The following is a 20528-nucleotide window of genomic DNA, read 5'->3' on the forward strand; positions in this document are numbered from 1 at the left end:
GTTAATGTCTTTTGTGGAGGAGAGGAGAGCTAGAGACAAATTGCATTTCTTAGTACAGTCAAATTAATGTCTGAATTTCCATTAGAAAGTAATGAACTGCAATACTGCAAAAACATTCAGTTTAAAATAGATGTGTAGATATTGCTTCTCTTTAAAACAACAAGTATAAAAACTATCAAAATTAAATGCAGTATTTCTTTAAGTTTTTACATTGTACAATATGTATTTCTGTATGTATTCTGTACAAAGTAAGCCTGCTGTTCTTTTTCAATGTAACATATCAATGACCTTCATATTAAAATTTGTGATACTGTTGTTCTATTTTGAGCTTGAAACATGATGCAAATGTACCTTAAAGATATATATCCTAGAACGTTTTTTAATATCTTATATGTATTAGTCCTAGAACTTTTTTCCTCAAAAATGTTATGATAAAATGTCAAACTGTTTTTAGTAAATCTCTCTCGCTCTCTCTCTCACTCTCTATCGCTCCCTCTTATCTAAATATTTAGCTGGAAATCATACAGCTAATAGTTAAAAACTAGGGTTCGTCCTTGTTGAAAATGGTTAGTAGGAAAGGTATTAAAAGTGAAAGTTACAAGCTAGGCAACTATGTAGTAATGAATTTTTAACAGTTCGTTGAGCGAGGACTCTGCAATTAGTTTTACTTAGATTTTATTTTGATTTTAGCCTATTTAAGTACTACTTTGAGTGGGTATGTACCTTACTAATCTTGTATTTTTAGTTCTTAGGTTCATAAGTGAATACTAAACTAACTGCCCTGAAGGGCCATTTTAAGTCTAACAAATATCTTTAGGTCAGAAGCAAACAGTGTACCTTATCTCTACAAGGTGAAGACCTTAACCATTATGCCAAACCTACATCCTCAACAATAGACACATGCGTAGTTACTAGGCTTGGACTTCAGGGGAACATTAAGAAACCTAGCTCAAATTCCCTGTTGCCATCAAGGACTGTCTGGTTAAGTGACTTGCTCAGGGTCACAGAGTAGGCAAATGAGGAGTGAAGTAACTAAACCCTGTACTAGACTTATGTAGGATCCCATAACATGGATTTATGCTAAAAAATATTGCCAGTATGTTGGCTTCATGGTAGTAAGCAATAAACTATTTAATGCAGCTCCAGAATTAGCTAGAAGACAGGGTGCTGGAAGACATAACGAGAGAGTGTATGGCCTGAACTGGCTTAAGGAGGAGTGAGATATCCATTCTTGCTGCAATGCCTGCAATTACTGGAAAGGTACAGGTACATGCCGTGACTGAATGGGCTGGGAATCTGCACTTGGCACTGCCGAGCCACATCTATGTGGCTGCCTTCATTAAACACGTGAGAGGATATGTAAAGCTTTAGGTGACAATGCAGCATAATTTGGTAAGCATACTAGTCGGCCACTGTTATGAGGTTAGGACCAGTACAAAAAACACTTTGCAGCTGTCTGGACGATAGACACTCTCTGGCTTTTTCTCTCACTCGTGATTGGAAAAAGAAAAAAAGCTGCCTGCAAAAGCTTCTGACATTTGGCAGACATGGGGTATAAAATGACAATATGGTATAAACAGTTATATCCTTTGTATGACGGGTTTGGTCCTACCAAAAAACCCTTTTAAACATCCTTATATCCTCAGTCATCCATTTAAAGGTTTCATGGACCCAAATGTTGATGTTCATAACATAGACCAAAAACATTGAAGCTGCAGATACTGACATGATACTATGGATTTGCCAAACAATAACCTCGATGAATGTAAAATCAAAATAAAAAAAAAAGACAGAAACATATTTTTTGAGCGGACAAGACCCTCTGTGCTCCCCAACCCACTGGTAATTATATAACCACTCTAAGATCATACTATACAGAGAAAAGAGCATATGCATCTGCCTACTCAACCAAATGTTATCAGGAAAAAAAAAAACATGACAATCAAATGACAGTCCACAAAATTCATGACTTAAATGCATGTAATATCTACTAGCAAATGCTCATAAAGCTCATAAGGGTGAATGCTGATTTTAACTGTTCTGTCCTGCAGCTTTTCATGACAGATTGTGCTACACTGAGGTGAGGGAATTTGCCTTTTCCCAGTCATAGTATAATCTCAGAGTTGCTATATATATAATTAACAGAGGAGAGATATTTTTTCCGTTTTCCTTTTTCTTTTTTTTCATTGCTCAAAAGAGCATTTACTATTGGCTGAGACAATCATATATGCATAGATAGATAGATAGATAGATACATAGACAGATGTGTATATATGTATGCACATATACATACACACACACACACACACACACACACACACACACACACACACACACACACACACACACACACACACACACACACACACACACACACACACACACACACACACACACACACACACACACACACACACACACACACAAATGCACACCCACACTTGGTTCTTGTAACCCACAGAAGTTGTTTTGTAAAGAAAGGACTCAGTCGTAGCAAACAGTAGCATCATCATATAAGCCACATTCTTTGGGTATGGTCCTCAGTTTTATTATTTTGTTGATTGTTATCAGTGTGTTTATTATTTGTTTCTGAAGAAACTATACAAAATTAAATCCACAAGCTTAAGGTTAATATTTCAGCCTTGATACATTTATAATTAAGCTATTTTTTGCTGGTATATGGATGTGAAATTCACTGTGTTCGACTACAACAATCTGCCTGGTAATTGTTGTAGATGAGCAGGCTAAGAGCTGTTTCTATAGTGCAAGATTTTATTCCCTCAGTCTTCATATATCTACCATTTTCCAAGTCTGTAAACCAGATAGTGCTCTTGGGCTAGCCCTGAATAGGGACATTTGCATTCAGTGGTTTGCCCAAGGCTGATAGCAAACACAATGCATGGTTATGTTATGAATTCCAAAATCATTCTCAGAGACATGAATCAGTGCTTCACTATATGCTGTTTGACTGAGTTCCAGCATGTGTCCTGTAAGTCAATGGGTTGCCAGATGCATTTTAATAAATGTGAGTTTTCAGGGAAGATCCATTTATTGTTGCTCATGGTATGTCTGTTTTCACTGTGAAATTGTTTTGTTTATCTAATGGCTGTCAGTATTTTTACTGTTTTAAATTAAATCCAGCTCTTGATGATTTTTGTAAAAGCAAACAAATAAACAAATAAATAAATAAAACAAAAAATAACCAAAATAATGGTAAGGTCACTGACAGGTTTGAACAGTGTTGTATGGTAATTGAGTTAAATGGGGACAGACAGACAAGTAATGGGGTATTGATATGGCTGTAACAGGGTGAGAGGCCAATCCATAACCCTGCCTAGGTCCCCATTTGACTATTATGCACCTCTGTTTAGCACTGCTGCTTATAATCCAATATCACATTTTAACATTGTTTTCACATTTCCTTTAACCCATTGAATACTATTTCCCTGCACCAGTTGCCTTTATGAGGCCTAACATTTACATAGCATTAGTCTGTCTGTAAATTTAGGTGTGTTACTTGAGTTTGCTCTGCTGCTAAACCACTCAGCAAACTCTTTACTTGATTAATACTTACCAACCACTGTAATGCTTTAATCATTGTTAGTAGCTTTTCAGAAATAAATACTGCAGCCTGATTAACTGGATTCTAGCTGCTTAAAGGATTCTCTCTTTATGTAGCCTCTCTTTGGATAGATAACGCTTTAAAAGAGATACCCAGGTTATTATCTTACTGATGTCCTGTAGACAGTAATTTCCAGTAACTGAGCATGAGCTGAATTGTTCCCATTACAAAATATCCATCTAGTGCACGTTCAAGTCAAATCAATGTTTACATGCATTTCTGGGGTATCGAACTATAAAGTAGAATCTTCCTGTTTCACTAATTCTATAGGATAACTTATTGTTCTTCATAAAACTAAGACATCCTTGTCTTTTCTTCACTTCCCAAATCTTTTCTTCAGTTCACCTTTTATGAGAACCCCTTACATTTCTTCTTCCTTTTAATCATACACATAAGTATGGCTGTTCTTTCAATTCTGTTTTGGATCCATGAATAAGGAAGGAAGACTCCATGTATATTATTCACATTGATCCAGGCTTCTAAATACCATAGTAGATAGGCTAATGACAATGGTAAGTATTAGATATTTCACTACTCTTAGGCATTGAATTAGAGAGTAACATAACTATTTGAGTATATTTCCTTTTTTTTTAAACAAAAAGTAGGATTTTAGAAGCTATAAGAGCAAAGACGCAGACAATTTGTAGCCACTAGAAAGCAACATTATTTATTTTTATTTATTTATTTATTTTTTTTTATCAAGTCTGAAAAAATACATGCAAATGAAGTTTGAAACATAAAATGTTAAAGAAAATTATTCTATATGGTGAATTATATTTTAGAAAATTCTTTGCAAGTTTCTAAGATTCTATTTGAGATACAGATAGATATGGCATTATTGGCCAGTGAGAAATGTATTTTATTAGTGAAATGATTAGGTAAAAGAGCTGTCATTTTTGAGATACCTTCACAATGAGGAAGAATGAAAACTTGCATGTTTTTACACCTTTGTTAAACACTTAGAGGCAGTAGGCATATGAGAGATATCCAAAACCTTCTTGAAAAGAAATTTCATAAATAGAGCATTAATTCATCATGGAATCATGTACTTTGTCAAGTATAAGAAGATGGGTTTTAGTGATATAGACAAATTAATGGCAACATATACTACTTACTTTTGGAATGCTGTCTGTGTCTTATTCTTTTCCTGATAATTTTTATATGCAAAACTAAATAGCAGTTTATAATACAGTTAAGCGGTTTATTTAAAGAGTGTGCATTAATAATAGAGCTACTTGAATTACTGAAACTTAGGATAGGAAACAAGGCAAGCAAAAAAAAAACTGATAGGAATGTTATATTACCAGGATACCAGTAAAACTGTTGGATTTCTCCGTAACACTAAAATTATGATGTTATTTTCTTATAGGTTGCTCACAAAAACTGATAAAGAAGGCAGTTGATTTTGGTCACATTGTACCAATGAAACAAACTCCTTTAGACCCAGCTGTTGGAATTATAAGAATTATTACATTACATAAACAACTACTGGATTTACACGAGACTATTTGGGACAGCAGTGGGGCAAGTAACAGTACACCCAAAACGTAAGTTGTGCAAACTGTTAGTATTCTTGGCAAAATGTCTATAGTTTTAATGCAGAGGCATGTTTTAATAGTGATACTGCAATTTCTAAAGATGAAGTGAAAATGATTCATACCATGACACTGATGCCATGCTTAAAATATGTTGCAAATTATTGCAGAAATGAGTGGGGACATTTTACCACTCTTAGTATCAGCTGTGCAAACTACCATCTTTTTTTTTTTTTTTTTGTCAACGACTGTAATTAGATCCAGTACCAGAAGTGCAATGTGCAGGTTTAAAAAGATATTTTAATGCACTTAATACCTATCTAAGTGTGAGGTAAATTCAGTTCATCTTTGTTCTGTCTGGGAAGTACTTTCTAAGTGTCTTTCTTGCCTGCACTTTCTTTCCACGAATATGCTTTGTAACAGAAAAAGTAAAAGAGTGTGATGAGAGAGAGAGAGAGAGAGACTGAGAGAGCATTTCCTGTAAATTTGTATATTATAATCAAAATGTTGGTGCCACAGCAACTAGAAAACATAGTTTGAAGCTTCAGCTAATACTTCAGGATTTGTGTAAATTCTGTACACTTTCGCTTGACTTTGAAAAAGAAGAATATTGTAATGGATATCATCAAACTTTGACTTCCAAAATGTGAATGTAATAAACTTGTGCCTTATCTGGGGTGGCATGTCATCAGATGGCATGCCATCAGACTAATAAAAAAAAGTATGCAGCAGGGAGGGGAATGCTCATTCATAGCACTGGAGGTGTGAGCATGTGAGCAAGAGTGAGCTTTTCACTAAGAAAAAAAAATATTGTGTTTATCTCTTTTGTTAGACTTTATTTTGGGAGTTTTTATTTCTGTGTTTAGTTACTTCTGTTACTGTGACATTGAATGCTGCCATCTGTAACTTCCGGTTTCTGCTAGCAGTGGAGTTGTTCTACTTAAACCTTCATACTAGCAAAGTAGATGCTATTCCAAGTTCAGCACACGCGTATGGCATGCAGGTGTTAGCAGACAGTAGAGCTGTGTTGTGTGTTGAGTAATGCTCATTTTGGTGTTTGCTTTGGTCTTTATCTTGTATTGTTAAACTGCTTTAAAGTATTATATTCTTTACTGATGTTCAAATATAAACTTCACATACTATGCAAAATTATAAATATAGTACACCATCCAAGGAAAAATGTACAATTGCATTTCTTATGCCATGTTCTTTGTTGCTTTCATAACTCTGACAAATATATGCTTTTGATGTCTCTGCACTCTGAGAGCATTATGGATTACAGAAATGTCAAAATGTAAATTTACATTTCAAAGCTTAAAACAACATTACAGGCATACTACATTATCCAAAATTATGGCCAGAAATAAAACAAACTATAAATGGTTTTGAAGTGAAGGAAAACATTATACATCATTTAGTTTTATCTTACCGTTAAGAATTTGGATGTATGCATCAATTTTTTGAAAGGCTTATATGAACTGCATAAAGAGGGACTGTAAATTTATACAGGGTCATAAAATTGTCATTGCATACAACTTTGTGTATTTTATGGCAGGCTCTTTGCTTATATCTCCAGTCTGTACCTATATGAGGGTGCCCCCTCTGCTAATCTGGTAAACACAGAGGGTACAAATCAGAATTCATTTACAGCCTTCATTCTTTCCTTCATTCGTTCCTCTCTTCATCCTCACTTTCACCCGGTTACCTCCTTTGCTACATTTCTAGTTCTCTCTCTCGTTTTCATTTCTTATTTTGCTATTCCATAATCTCAACAATTTAGTTTTGTTGTCTGTGTCAGTTTCTTACTGTTTTATTATTATTGTTTCCATATATAACATTATTGCCTGTGCTGATTCAGGCTTGAATACATATTTTGAATTGTTTATTACTACACAAAAGCACTGGTCTGCAAAGTAGAGTGGAAATCATGGATTTTATTTATTTATTTTTTATTTTTTATTTTTTTGCCGAAGTCGGATTGAGATAAGTGGCAGGTGTTTATTTTGAAGTACGAACTGGGTAATTCTGTACACATGCTAAATTACTGGTTATGCATAAATGGAATCATTTTAGAGATATTTATGATTAATGTTGTATGTAGAGATACAGTAAATATTGCTAGTTTCAGGGAAATAAGGTGAACTGAACCTTGGTCCCATATTTGTGTACAACTAAAGGAAACTAATAATGACTGTTTCATCTGTAAAGCCAAGCAAGCATTGTAGATTTCAAGCGTTCCTCATTTGCAGTTTGTAAAGTGGTGCTCAGTGCTTACAACAATAATCAGCTCAGTCCACTGATGATATTTTATATATAATGGCTTATTTCATGACAGCTTAATTTCTCCTTTCTGAGTATAATGAAATAAAGCATACCTAATACATACATAGAACCATATGTAGAAACATCAAGCCAACATGGCATTGAAACAGTATAGGTTTAAAGTAAAATGTTTTTATTTTAGCACAAGGTAATTCTGTTTCCATGATAAAAAAATACTCTGAAAACTCTGCAGCATTATTTTATTTTCAACAGAAAATGTAAATTACAGATGCAGAGAAATATAGTTTTGATAAGAATTTTAATATAATAAAATATTTAAATAATCCTCAAAAATACTGGTCTGCCAACAATATCATATTACTTGATAAAGTTAGGACTCCCCCCACCACTGAAAAAAACAATGACAGCATAGCAACTCAGTTTAATAGGTACTTTACTGAATCAGTTCTTGCCCTAACTGATCCACAACCTGTCCACAACCATAATACCCCTCCAGACATAAACAACAATATCATTAACTTCTCTCTGAACCCATCAATGCAGATACAATTAGAAAATTTCTAAAAAAAATGAAACCCACCACACTAGCAGCAGATAACCCCCCAGCAGACTTCCTGAAAATAGCTGCATAGGCTATAGCTTACCCCGTGTCAATTTTCATTAACCAATCAATAACTGAAAAAACAGTTCCTGAAATATGTAAAATTTCCTATGTTATTCCTCTCCACAAGAGTGGCACCTCAAAAGAACTATGAAATTATCACCTCATCTCTATCTTCTCTCCTCTTTCAAAAATTCTGGAATGATGTATCCATAGGCAAATTATGGACCACCTCAATACCCATAAGCTACTTACTAACACTCAACACAGTTTCTGTCCCTCACACAGCACTACCACTGCTCTCTTGTCATTCATAGAAACAGTAAATAAACACAGAATCAATGGAAAGTTTGTATCAGCCCTATTCCTAGACCTCTCAAAGGCATTCAATACAGTTTCACATGATAAACTTATCAATGTCCTCTCTACCCTAAACCTGAGTCCACAATTGTTTAGTTCAAAAGCTATCTCTCAGGACAACAACAGGCAGTTCAATGGCACACAGACATCTCCCCATTACTCCAAGTAACACTAGATGTGCCCCAAGGCTCCATCCTTGGGCCACTACTTTTTACTACCATTACTAACGACCTCCATACCTCTACACCCCATACCACAGTAATACAATATGCAGATGACTCCACACCTCTATGTAATGCCTCTTCCATCCCAGAATTACACAAACTCACTCAAGCATCCTTCCTATCAGTTGAATTCTGGCAGGCGGAACACCAACTAATCCTAAACCCCAATAAAACAAAACTGCTACTATTCAACCCCACTAAGTACAAGCCTTCATCCACCCCTTTCAACATACTATCAAAAAGTACTACCACTAGGTCACCTGTTAGTCATACCAAACTATTAGGTATACAAATAGACTGTAACCTGACATTTGACATCCACATTGCCCACACAATAAAAAAAGTCTGCAATAAACTAGGGGCCCTATATAGGAACAGATTATTTCTGACAAAATCAACCAAAGAAACCATTGCTAAGACACACTTACTCTCTACTCAGACATATGCCTCCCCTAGTATCACTAATCTAAGAAAAACAGACATTATTAAACTAGAAGCATGCTACAACAAAATTTCCAGGTTTGCCACCAGCTCTCCCTATAGATCACATCATTGCACAGCCCTAAAACAATTGCAGTGGCTTGAATTTCCCCATATCCTACTGTATAACCAACTAACCCTATCCCATAAGATACTACATAATCCAGATAAAACCCCTGCCCTAAATAGTATACTCAAACCATACACTAGTAATAGAGTTCTACGCGCCAACAGCAAACAGCTATTAGAAGTCCAAAAAGTCTCTAACTCTGCAGAAGAATCCCTATACTCCCCCTATATAGCAAAAACATGGAATTCCCTACCCACTAACCTTAAAAGTAAAACCTCCATAGCTATGTTTAAAAACTCACAAAGTCCACCTCACTAACAAATGGTTATGATCCTGCTCCACAACAAGAGAACAAGTGACATAATGACCCAAGGACATAATAAGTAGTCTCTTCAGTAATGCTAACCAACAAAGGAAGTGTATACTATATAACTTTAATTCTTCTATACTGCTGTTTTACTATTCAAGCCTTTTAAACTTGCATTGTATACCCACATTATTGTCTTATATACATATTTTTATAAGTATAATTGTTTTTATTTTGTACAACAACTGTAAACATCTCTTAAGGTATTCTATGTTAATGTCTGTTCTAATGTTGTTCTAATTCAATATATAAATCTTTTCTCCCAGGACCTCCGCTGAAAAAGGACTGCTAGTCCAGTCGGACTTTTCTGGTTAGCAAATGTAAAATAAAATAAAATAAATAAAATAATAAATATAGAAACAATTAAAAATATTTCAGTATCTGCAAATTGAAAGCTGAAATGCAGGACGTGGATCTACTTCACTTGACCTAAAACTCATTTGACTGACTTTCATTTGACTGACACCCAAATGATCTAAATTTCAAATTACTGATAACTCATTTGACTGACTCTCTTTTCACAGAAAGCTTACAATGTTAAATTTCAACATACTAAATCTTAAACCATAGACGTGCACACTTAGAACACCAATAACTAACTCTTTTCAGAACTTGAAAACTACTTACTTACCATCTTAACAGCAACTGGACAATGTACACCCAACCTAATTATATATACTAACTCCAGGATTGCACAACACTGGGGAAAATGGTATATGCCTTTAACTTGCCTAACAGTAGTTTACATGCTGCCATTACTGCTGGGAATGCACAAAACATTTGCCTAATTACTTTAGATACTTTCCCACAAAAATGTAAAGAGACAAACCCACATTTAGAAACACTACAACACTACTTTCTACATGACTATCGGTATTCTGACACTCAGCACTGTAAGTTACAGTAATTATTTTTATCACAAGCAAGTCACTGGTGAAGGGAAACCCAAAACAAGTCTATATCTTAAAAGACTGTGAAATGAGAGTCAGTCAAATGAGTTGCCAGTAATTTGAAATTTAGGTCATTTGGGTGTCGGTCAAATGAAAGGCATTCAAATGAATTTTAGGTCAAGTGAAGCTGATCCATGTCTATGCATTATAGTTTCTCAAAAATGCAGTTTTCTTTCTTGTGCTGATATACCAGTAAGTTTTACCCATTAAAAAGATTACGTTACAGTACTTGAGTTATAGTAAATATTGTCACATTTGTATAAAGTGCACTAAAATAAATTAGCTAGTAAGTGTACAAGGATTCTTTTATATCTTAGTGCTGAGGCAGATGGCATTACTTCAAACTATTTACCGATGAAAATATTGTTTCTTACAGTTAGACTAAACCCTGTATAAATATTTTATGTGACCTAGTTGCATATTTCTGATTCATCTTTCAATTTTGTAGTTCAAAAACTGGAAAAAAATTATAGGGGCTTACTATTTGAAAACAAAGCATATTTTTGTTATGAATGTGACTGGATAGCATATTTTATTTGTAATAACATCTTTTCCCTGCTGACATGCATCATATAATCTCAGTCCAATCTTTGTCAGTCTAGATATCATATACATATTCAAATAAAATAGTAGATAGAGTTTAAGTAGCTATGATCATGGCTGTTTGCTTTCAATTGGGATGCATAAATGTTTTCTAGTTTATATAGAATAGTTCACAAAGATCCCTATGCTGTGGGTAGATACACTATGCCAAAAAAAAACAAAACAAATAAAATAAAATAAAAGAGAGCTTTAGTGTCCCACAAAGCCAATGATATAGTGCAGTTCCTATTCAACCAGAGAGTCATTTGTATAGATGCAAAGGTAAATACTTCCGTATATGTTTACGACTGTAGTAAGATAATATGACTAAATCAGAATAAAATGAGTGCATTAGAAGTCATGCATTCGAATTGCATACAATTTTCTTCAAAACAAGACTAAACAAACTATTTATATGATGTCATTTACAAATTATGTGAATAAATAAATAAGGCTGTTGGTTATACTTAACGTTATTTATGCCATTTTTGAAATCATTAAAAAAATTAAATAAAAATAACTTTGGTGATGATTTCTATAGTTCATTGAGGAAATTACAAAAACATTGAGACCTTCTAGAAATAACTTGCAGAAATGATAATACTGGTTCTGTGATTCAACATTTATGCGTGTATGTATATTTTGTTGACTGGTTTAAAGTCACAAGGACTGTGTTCTATTTTTGCAGGTGCAGGACACATAAGTTGATATTTAGGTTTGCTATCATGTTGTCAAGATGGACTCGGTCAAATACACTTTGGGTGAAGTCTGAACCTCAAATGCTGGCAATGTCGAACACCAATAATACGGTAGTACAAATCTTGCCTCCCCCCCCATCTTTACCCCTGTTAGTGCTCATCCCAAAATCAGATTTGATTTGTAATTCTACATAACTAGACTTCATCACTGTCAGTTTTTGCGATTCTGGGTTGATGATACGACCATTCGACAGAGTCCGTCTGCACAACATAATAGTAAACTGATATTTATATTGACTACAAGAAATTTTGCTAAGTCATGTTCCTTACCTGTTGAGATACTTACCTCTAAATCTCTTTATTATGCTTAACATTTAGTTTTCCTTATCCAACCTACTTATCTATTTCTTTGCATCTTTCTCTCCTTCTCCTCCTCTCCCAAAGCTCAATTTATCTGGCTAAATATTTCAGCATAAATAATTGTATTCCTGTTCAATGCGCTGACTTAGAAATAGAGTTGTAAAACTGTTCTGTTGTATGAAAAGTATACCCTGGCAGTACTGTTCAGTTTCATGCATTTTCATTCTATTTTACATGGATTCATAGGTTCATAGGTTCATAAGTTGGTACTAGGCTATCGGCCCTAGGGCCTATACAAGCTTAGCCATAACAATTCCCTGGATATTTCTTCCCACAATATTTACTTTCCTGGACCCCTGTCTAGCAGGGCGACTGACATAATCCCCGGGGTGAATTTCCTATCTCCCATCCAATCATCAAGGTTCCTTTTGAAGAGGGCCAGGAGGCGCTCTGCTTGACATGTATGGGCAGTCTATTCCAGAGTATGGGGAGTCTCTGGGTCAGGAACCTATCCCTCCAGCATGTTTTGTTCATTGTGATGACAAGGTTTAGATCCCTGGAGTATGTGGCTCTGAGGGATTGGGATTTCTTTAAGTGGAGCATGTCCACCAGCTCAAGGTTTGACATGGCCTTGTATGTTAAGCAGAGATCGCCTCTGAGTAGACGATAAGCCACAGAGTATAGCTGGAGTTTTTTTAGATGGTCAGCATATGGCATCTGCTTTAGGCCTGTGATTCTTTTAGTGAGGTATTTCTGTGGCCTTTCCAGCTGTTGCAGATGTCTTGTGAGGTACATACCAAACGGGGCATTATACTCTATAATGGGTCTAATGAGGGATGAGTACAGTGGGACAATGACCTCCTTTTTTCTGGATGAAAAGCCCTTAGTGATGACGTGTGCCACATAGAATGATTTCCTGACTGTTGTGGTGATGTGGTTATCGAAAGTGAGACCACTGCCCACCTTTGGTCTCTCATCACACTTTCGATGTTTAGTGTACTGCCACCGATGTGGTAATTCATAGGTACATGTTTTTTTTTCCAAAGGAGATAACTATACATTTCTTGGCATTAAGCTTGAGCCCATGGCTCTGGCACCAGGCATCTGTTTCTGTAAGGCCCTTTTGTAGAATATCCACATTATTTGGGGATTCAGTAATGGCTCCCAGTTTGCAGTCATCTGCGAACTTTGTTAGCCAGAGTCCCTTAGTGTTGGCCTGTACTTCAGAGAAGTAGATGCCAAACAAGAGTGGTCCCAGGACTGAACCCTGAGGTACTCCACTTGTCACTTGTCTGGAGCTGGATTTGGAGTCGGCTACTTTTACAGTCTGGGTTCTGTCAGTAAGCCAGTTGGCAACCCATCGAGTGACATAGGGATTTATGCCCAGCTTAGTAAGTTTATCTATGATTCCAGAGTGAGGGATGGTGTCAAAGACCTTGGCGAGGTACAGATAGGCTGTGTGGACCACCTTACCCTCATCCACAGCTCTGGAGACTGATTCGAAGAAGTCAATCAGGTTCAGGAGACAAGATTGGCCCTTCACAAACCCAAACTGGGTGGGGTCCAGTGTTTGAAGGTTGCCAATGTCTTTGTTTATAAGTTCCATGATAATGTGTTCCACGCCCTTGCAGATCAGGCTCGTCAGACTGATGGGATGGTAGTTCCCAGGATCCAAGGAGGATCCCCCCTTGTGGAGTGGGATAACTGTAGCTGTGCACCATTCAGTGGGCACGAAGCCTGAGGTGAGGCTATGATTAAACATGACACTTAGGTGAGGTGGCAGTTCATTTTGTAGTTCATGTAGTACACAGCCTGGGATGTCATCTGGTCCCATGACTCTTTACCAGGACTATATTATTTCACTGTGTGTATATGTTCTTAGTATTACTACTGTTAAGCAATCATGTACTATTCTGTTGTTTTGTTCACTGCCATCACTGCATATTGTTTACTTTTACTATTGTTTTGCACTCTGATACTGTACCTATTTTGCTAGCTGGGCCTGGGTTGTACCTGAAAATGGTCCTTGAAAATATCTACTTACCAGCTTACCAAAGTAAAGTAACAAGTACCATTAATTTGACATGGAATCTTTTACAATCATGAATTACCCCCCCACACACACACACACACAGACACACACACTCAGTAAAACAGGAAATAAATGTAATGCTTCCCATGAAGGACAGCATGCTCAACAGTACAGCACTCACCTTATGGTCAACTGCCTTGTCAGTCTTTGAAAATACATCTCAGTGTAAGAGATTAAGCCGCAGTTTTGATCTAGTATCTAGAATTGTGCTGTCTACTAAGCCACAAACACTGTTAGCTTTACTGTGCACTGATTTGAATGTGGATTGAACTGATTTTTTAGGATTTGTTGACTATATGGTAGACTAACAGATTTGGTGGTTTAAATATTTTATTAGCAAAATGGGGTTTTGGCCTTTTTTATGGAACACATAGTTAACTAAATTAAATGCTAAGTGGTGGAACAAGTCGTATATGCTTTATTTCATTTTAAATTTGAATTATTTGAATAAACACATGCATGCACACACACACATGCAGACACACACACACGCAGGCACACACACGCAGACACACACACACGCAGACACACACACACACACACACACACACACACACACACACACACACACACACACACACACACACACACAAGCAAAACCTCACAGTTATATTATAAAAATGTACTCAATGCACAGCAGACCTGTTTCACTTTTAACAATGACAGAAACAGCATTTATTAAAAATACAAAGGCTATTAAAAAGCCAGAAGAGGGATTCTCCTCCATACCTATTCACTTTGGGGTTTTCAATATGGTGTTGTAACAATGAAAGTGAAAGACAAGTTGGAAATGATGTAGTGGCTATGGACAAAAAAATCTTCTGAGACACAGTGTGGAAGCTGCATTGTTGTTGAATGCATTTCCATTTTCTTGTTTGTCTTGATTGTAAAGACTGTTTTTTTTACTTAAATGAATTACCAAAAATGCAGTAAACTTTTTTATTAACCTATATGTCTTCCAGAAGCCATAGCTACCTTGGAGGATGGTAAAAAGATGTATTGCTGGCCTTCAATATTGATATTTAGGGGTAGGATTCAAGTAGCTTTAGTATGTATATATTTATGAATTTATTTATGCATCCATTATTTACCTGTCTGTCTTCTTATCTGTCTATTTCATTCATGCCTTACTGCACTTTATTTCATCTGATTGTGTGTTGTGTTGATTTTTTCAGTAAAACTTATAATAAACTAAAAAGTCAGTATCTTCGGAAGAACAGCAAAAAGGAAAAGCCTTGCTCCTTTTGTTTTGTCAATTTTATACTCAGGAAAGTTTATTAGGAGTTTTGGGATAGGTAATATCGTTTAAAGAAATAAAAACATATGTATATAGCTCAAATTCCCACTATATGCATGTCTCAATTAGCATTCCCCCAAACATCTTTGCTGGAATCCTGCAATATTAGTATAGTTGTATGCATTCTGTTAAAGTATACATAATTTACAAAAAGTTAATATACACACAGATCATGACCTTCAGCAATGCCTACCATACACCTGTTCTCTCCACCTTAACAAATTCAGCCCACCCAAGTAACCCTATTGCTCCTTCTGCCCTAACAAAGAGGCAGATATCCTCCACATCTTTTGGAGCTGCAAATCAGTCTATAAACTACGGTGCTCACTTAGATTCCTTTTAGAAAAATCAGGGCATTCAAAATTCACTTTGTCATGGGAAACAGCTATACTGCATATATTCAAATGCAATAATAATAATTTCTCTAAACACATTATAATAACACTATGCACCCTATTAAAAGCTTACATAGCAAAAAACTGGCTAGACAGATCAAGACTAACCTGGTCAGAATACGAACGTATGGCAAAAAAACGACTCCCTATTATGCTGTTGCGGACACAGGTTGTCGAATGCATCTTTGTCGAACTGAAAAGCACGAAAAGGCAAAATAGCAAAGCGGCTTTTCCGCTCTTTCTTTCCCTGGGAAAGAATTAATTTGGCTGCTTTCACTACTTTGCCTTTTTGGTACTGTAGTGCAATCTCGGAGTTGGTATATTTAAGTAGGGGGCTCTGGGGGTACAGAAAAAAAATTGCTGTTTTGAGGTTTCGACGTTTAAAGCTTTTGCTTACATGGGGTTGATTATGTGTTGTTCGCTCTTCTGAGCATGTGATATCATAATATAGACCCCGAAAAAACACATATTAGCCAAGAAGCTTTATACAAAAAGTTAGAAGAACCAAACCTACTATCAAAGGTCCTGCAAAGCATTAATTGATATTCTGTCATAAACAGTATGTTAAATACTAATTATATAAGGGTAGTAAACACATCACTTTGTTGAGATTAGTAACCACAATAATTAAGGTGACATATTTGTATATATGTATATAAGGTTTAGTAGAGTAGATTGTTATCATTATATAGGTTGATGTTTTACCTCTAATATTGCTCGCAGCTGTAAAATATTGTACAAGAGAACTGGTATATGATAAAAGTTCTTGAAGTAACTTATAATATAACCATATCCTCGTAGTAACACAAATTGTAATTATACTTAATTTGAATGTTAATGAGTAAAATGGGCAATAACTGTTACTACTTGCTTATGGAATAACTATTATTACATGCTTATGGTATGCACATCCGCGGTGGTGCAGTGGTAACATTGTTGCCTCAAAGCAAGAGGTTCTCCCGTTTGATTCTCGACTGGAGTGCAGGGAGTGCCTTCTGTGTGGAGTTTGCATGTCCTCCCCGTGGTTGGGTGGGCATTTGAAAGACATGCGTAAATGGGTGTGCCTTTGTTGAAGGTTGAACGTCGAGCTGGCACCTCGGCATTCATCAAAATCTACTGCCAATCATTAGTGGACCGGAGTTCTGCTGTGGCAATCCCTAACCAGGAAAAGCCGAAAGACAACAACAGCAACAACATGCTTATGGTATGCACTCTGTAACATCATCTCTACCACATGTATATGTCTTATCTTTTTCTGCATATTTTGTGAACAAATATTTAATAAAAAGAAATTTGATAAAAAATACATAATTTAGACTATTTAGGATAATACCCATGAAAGTATGAGTGGTTCTGGAATAGTGTATAAAGACTGCACAGAAAAAGTGATATTCTTGGATGCATCTCTCTCAACCTTAACTGCAGCTATTTTTATAGTCACAACTTCTGAAATGTAATAGAAATTTCATTTGTATTGTTTCCCCATATAGTAGCAGCTTTAGAAGTATTTAGGAACTTGTAGGGCCAACAACAAGCTGACTTTCACCTGGCCTGTGCTTTGTGTGCCCCATACTCATCCCTGCTAAGGCAAAGTCCTGAAACACTTCAGCCTTAACCTATCAGTGTAACATACTAGAAACAGTTTTCCATTCTTATAAAAAACTCACCTGTGGAAATCAGCCGTAGTTACTGGAAACTTACATTTGTTTTCATCATTTGTGTGGGTTTAGAGCTTATTACTATTTATTTATTTATTTAAAAAACACTTTGATGGAAACTACGTTATAGTCAGTGCAGTCAAAAAGTATTAAATAATTTATAGACAAAACATAGAATTGTTACTACTAAGGGAGGTTGGGTCCTTTCTGATAATCTTGGAAACTGCAGACCTCTTACCCTAAACTAGGATGAAGGACATTAACAAAGAACAAATCAAAGTTGCCCACATCCAAAAACCCAGTAAACAAAGAACTGAGGAATGGATGTACAAACTATACCCAGGCTTCTCACAAATTTTATATATATGCATGTATATGTGGGTATACTTCAAAACATTGAAATCTCATAACATTGAAACTCAAAACACTGAGACTATAACACAGAAAACCCAAAACACTGAAAACCCAAAACTTGGAGACATGAAATTAAAAACATCAGTGTTTCAGCAAGCAATGAAATGTGTGCAGTGATATATCACATATCACTTTTAAATATATCTCACACATATATGTCTGTTTTATTTGTACAGAACAAAATAATGTTGACAATAATGTTGAAAATAACTTATATGAAAATAAAAAAAAGCCAGGGTATTGTATAACATGCTCTCATTGTTTACCATCAATTGCAAAACAGAACTACACAATAACACCATTTAGAAAAAATATAAATTAAGGAATTTCCAAAGGGAAAATTCAGGTCTTATGTAGAACTAAAGCTGTGGTTATAAAGGATGCATCTTAATGTCGAATTGGCTTTTTCTGTATTCTTGCCAGTTATAGCTCAGATTTGTTTGATATCTTTATCTGTTGACATCAGTGATTAAATGTTTTGTCATCTGCTTCATTCCACAGAAGCTTCAGTAAATTATCTGAATTTAGAAATAGTATTTGCTTATTGAAATAATAAAACAAAATAATTCCTCAGGCTTCATTCAAATAAGTAACTCACATTGAGAATAATTTCCTGTAGTCACCAGAGTTTTTATCATTATTACAAGACTGAAGAGAAGAGTAGAAAATCCTAGAATCAAGAACACAAATTGTAGAAATCATGACGGGTATACAAGGAGACTACAATCATCTAACTTGATAATCAAATGCATACTCTACTATGTAGACTTTTTTTTGTTTACAATTTATGCAGATCCGTCAATATAAGAATACAAGATAAAAATCATCAACAATCATTGATTTGTACAAAATACAGAAAGTTAATGAATTGATTATTCAATAACTGTAAAAAAGGGATGTGGTCCCTAAACCCAAGATATCCTCAACTGCAAAATGCCCCCACCCCAAATATGATAATTTCCTCTCACTCTTCCTCACTATATTTATACTTTAAGCTTTGATCTGAATTTTCCTATTTTATTATTACACAATACCTTGCAGTAAGTCCCCATATTAAAATAATTTATCTCCTCTTTCCTTCATTTTAAATCCTGCCTTCCAATCCTTAGCTAAGTGACTTCAGAACCAACCACCCAGCAGCAAAATGATAATCTTTTCATTCCATGTCCACCCAATTTCTCTTCTTTATAGACTTAAGAGGCAAAACTTCCCTCATCTCCTTATACTCCTGTCTACTTTTCTCATCTCTCTGACAGTCCTACTCCTTCATCCCCACCCTCTTTCTCTGTACACTGTGCTGTACTTCCTCAGTCCACCACCAGGTGTGCTTGTACTTCTTCCTCCATCCACATGTCACACCAAGCACCTTTCTAGCTGTCTCCCTTACTATCTCTGCTGTCCTTACCCAGATGTTTGGTAAATCATTGCTTATATAATATATGTTCCCATTCTTGACTACTACTTAGATTTAGGCTTGCTTTCCATTATCATAGTCATCAAACCACGTTTTCTGTTTTTCTTTATATGATCAGGGTGTCTCACCAAACTTGTCTTTACCTCCCGCAATCTAGGGCCACCTTTTTTTGAATATTACACCTGACTGTTGCAGGCCTTCTCTCATTGCAATTCATCCATCTCTTGGCTTCTTGTATATGCCTACTCTTTTCTTTCTCCTTTTTCTCCCAAATCTTCTTCATTAAATCATATTCTGCTTTTCTACATATGTGACCAAACCGCAATATCTGTTCTTCTTGACTGTCTCTCCAAAAGGCACTACTTTGGCTTCAGCCTTGATGACCTGATTTCTTCATCTGTATATCCTTCTGCATCTCCCATGCTCTACATTTCTATCACCTCAGGCTTCTTCAACTGCTCTACCTTCACTGCCAAGGTCTCATTGCCATATAGAAGGACTAGTCACACCCTTATTTTGTACACCTCACTTTGCAGTTTTATTGCCATTCTATCACATTCTACTCCTGAATCTCTATCAATTGGCTGCAGCACTATTCTTGCTTATACTTCAGATTTAAGACTTCCTTTCTCCTCAGCCATCCTATCCAGATACTTAAATATGTTAATTTGTTACAATTTTTTTTCAGTTCTGGTATCATGACAGCAGCCTTGTCTGTACTCAATTTCTTCCAATATGCTTTCAGTGTTGCATTCCAGTACCCTGTCATTCACTGAAGTTTATTATTCTAGTTACACATTTTCCACATACATCAGCTTTTCTGATATGTCAATGCTAATGTGTTTGATAATATATTCCATCACCATTATAAACTGCAGAGGACTCAAAGATGAGCCCTTATGTAAATTCACTTTCACTAGGAACTCACAAGGAAAGTCTAAACACTGTTCATACTTGTGTCATCGGGTCTTTGTACATAATCTGTACCAGTTTTACCCATGTTTTCAGGATGTCATACTATTGCAAAACTATACAAACTAGCTCTCTTGGGACCTTGGCATATCCTATCACTAAGTCTAGGAATGTTACACCCGACTATTTCCTCATTTCTCGTTTCTTCTCCACT

At 35.8% G+C, this 20528-nt stretch overlaps 1 protein-coding gene across 1 annotated transcript in view; it reads left to right on the forward strand.

Annotated features, from left to right (window-relative positions):
• Positions 1 to 4996: 4996 nt before the first annotated feature.
• Positions 4997 to 20528, forward strand: part of SGCZ (sarcoglycan zeta) — a 3417736-nt gene continuing 3402204 nt past the window's right edge. Inside the window, exon 1 of the mRNA XM_044062501.1 lies at positions 4997 to 5169. The gene's annotated coding sequence lies outside the window, so the exon portion shown is untranslated. The remainder of the gene's footprint in view (positions 5170 to 20528) is intronic.

The sequence above is a fragment of the Protopterus annectens genome, chromosome 2.part1 (genome assembly GCF_019279795.1).
Source record: "Protopterus annectens isolate FY-2018-M chromosome 2.part1, PAN1.0, whole genome shotgun sequence".
Lineage (NCBI taxonomy): Eukaryota > Metazoa > Chordata > Ceratodontiformes > Protopteridae > Protopterus > Protopterus annectens.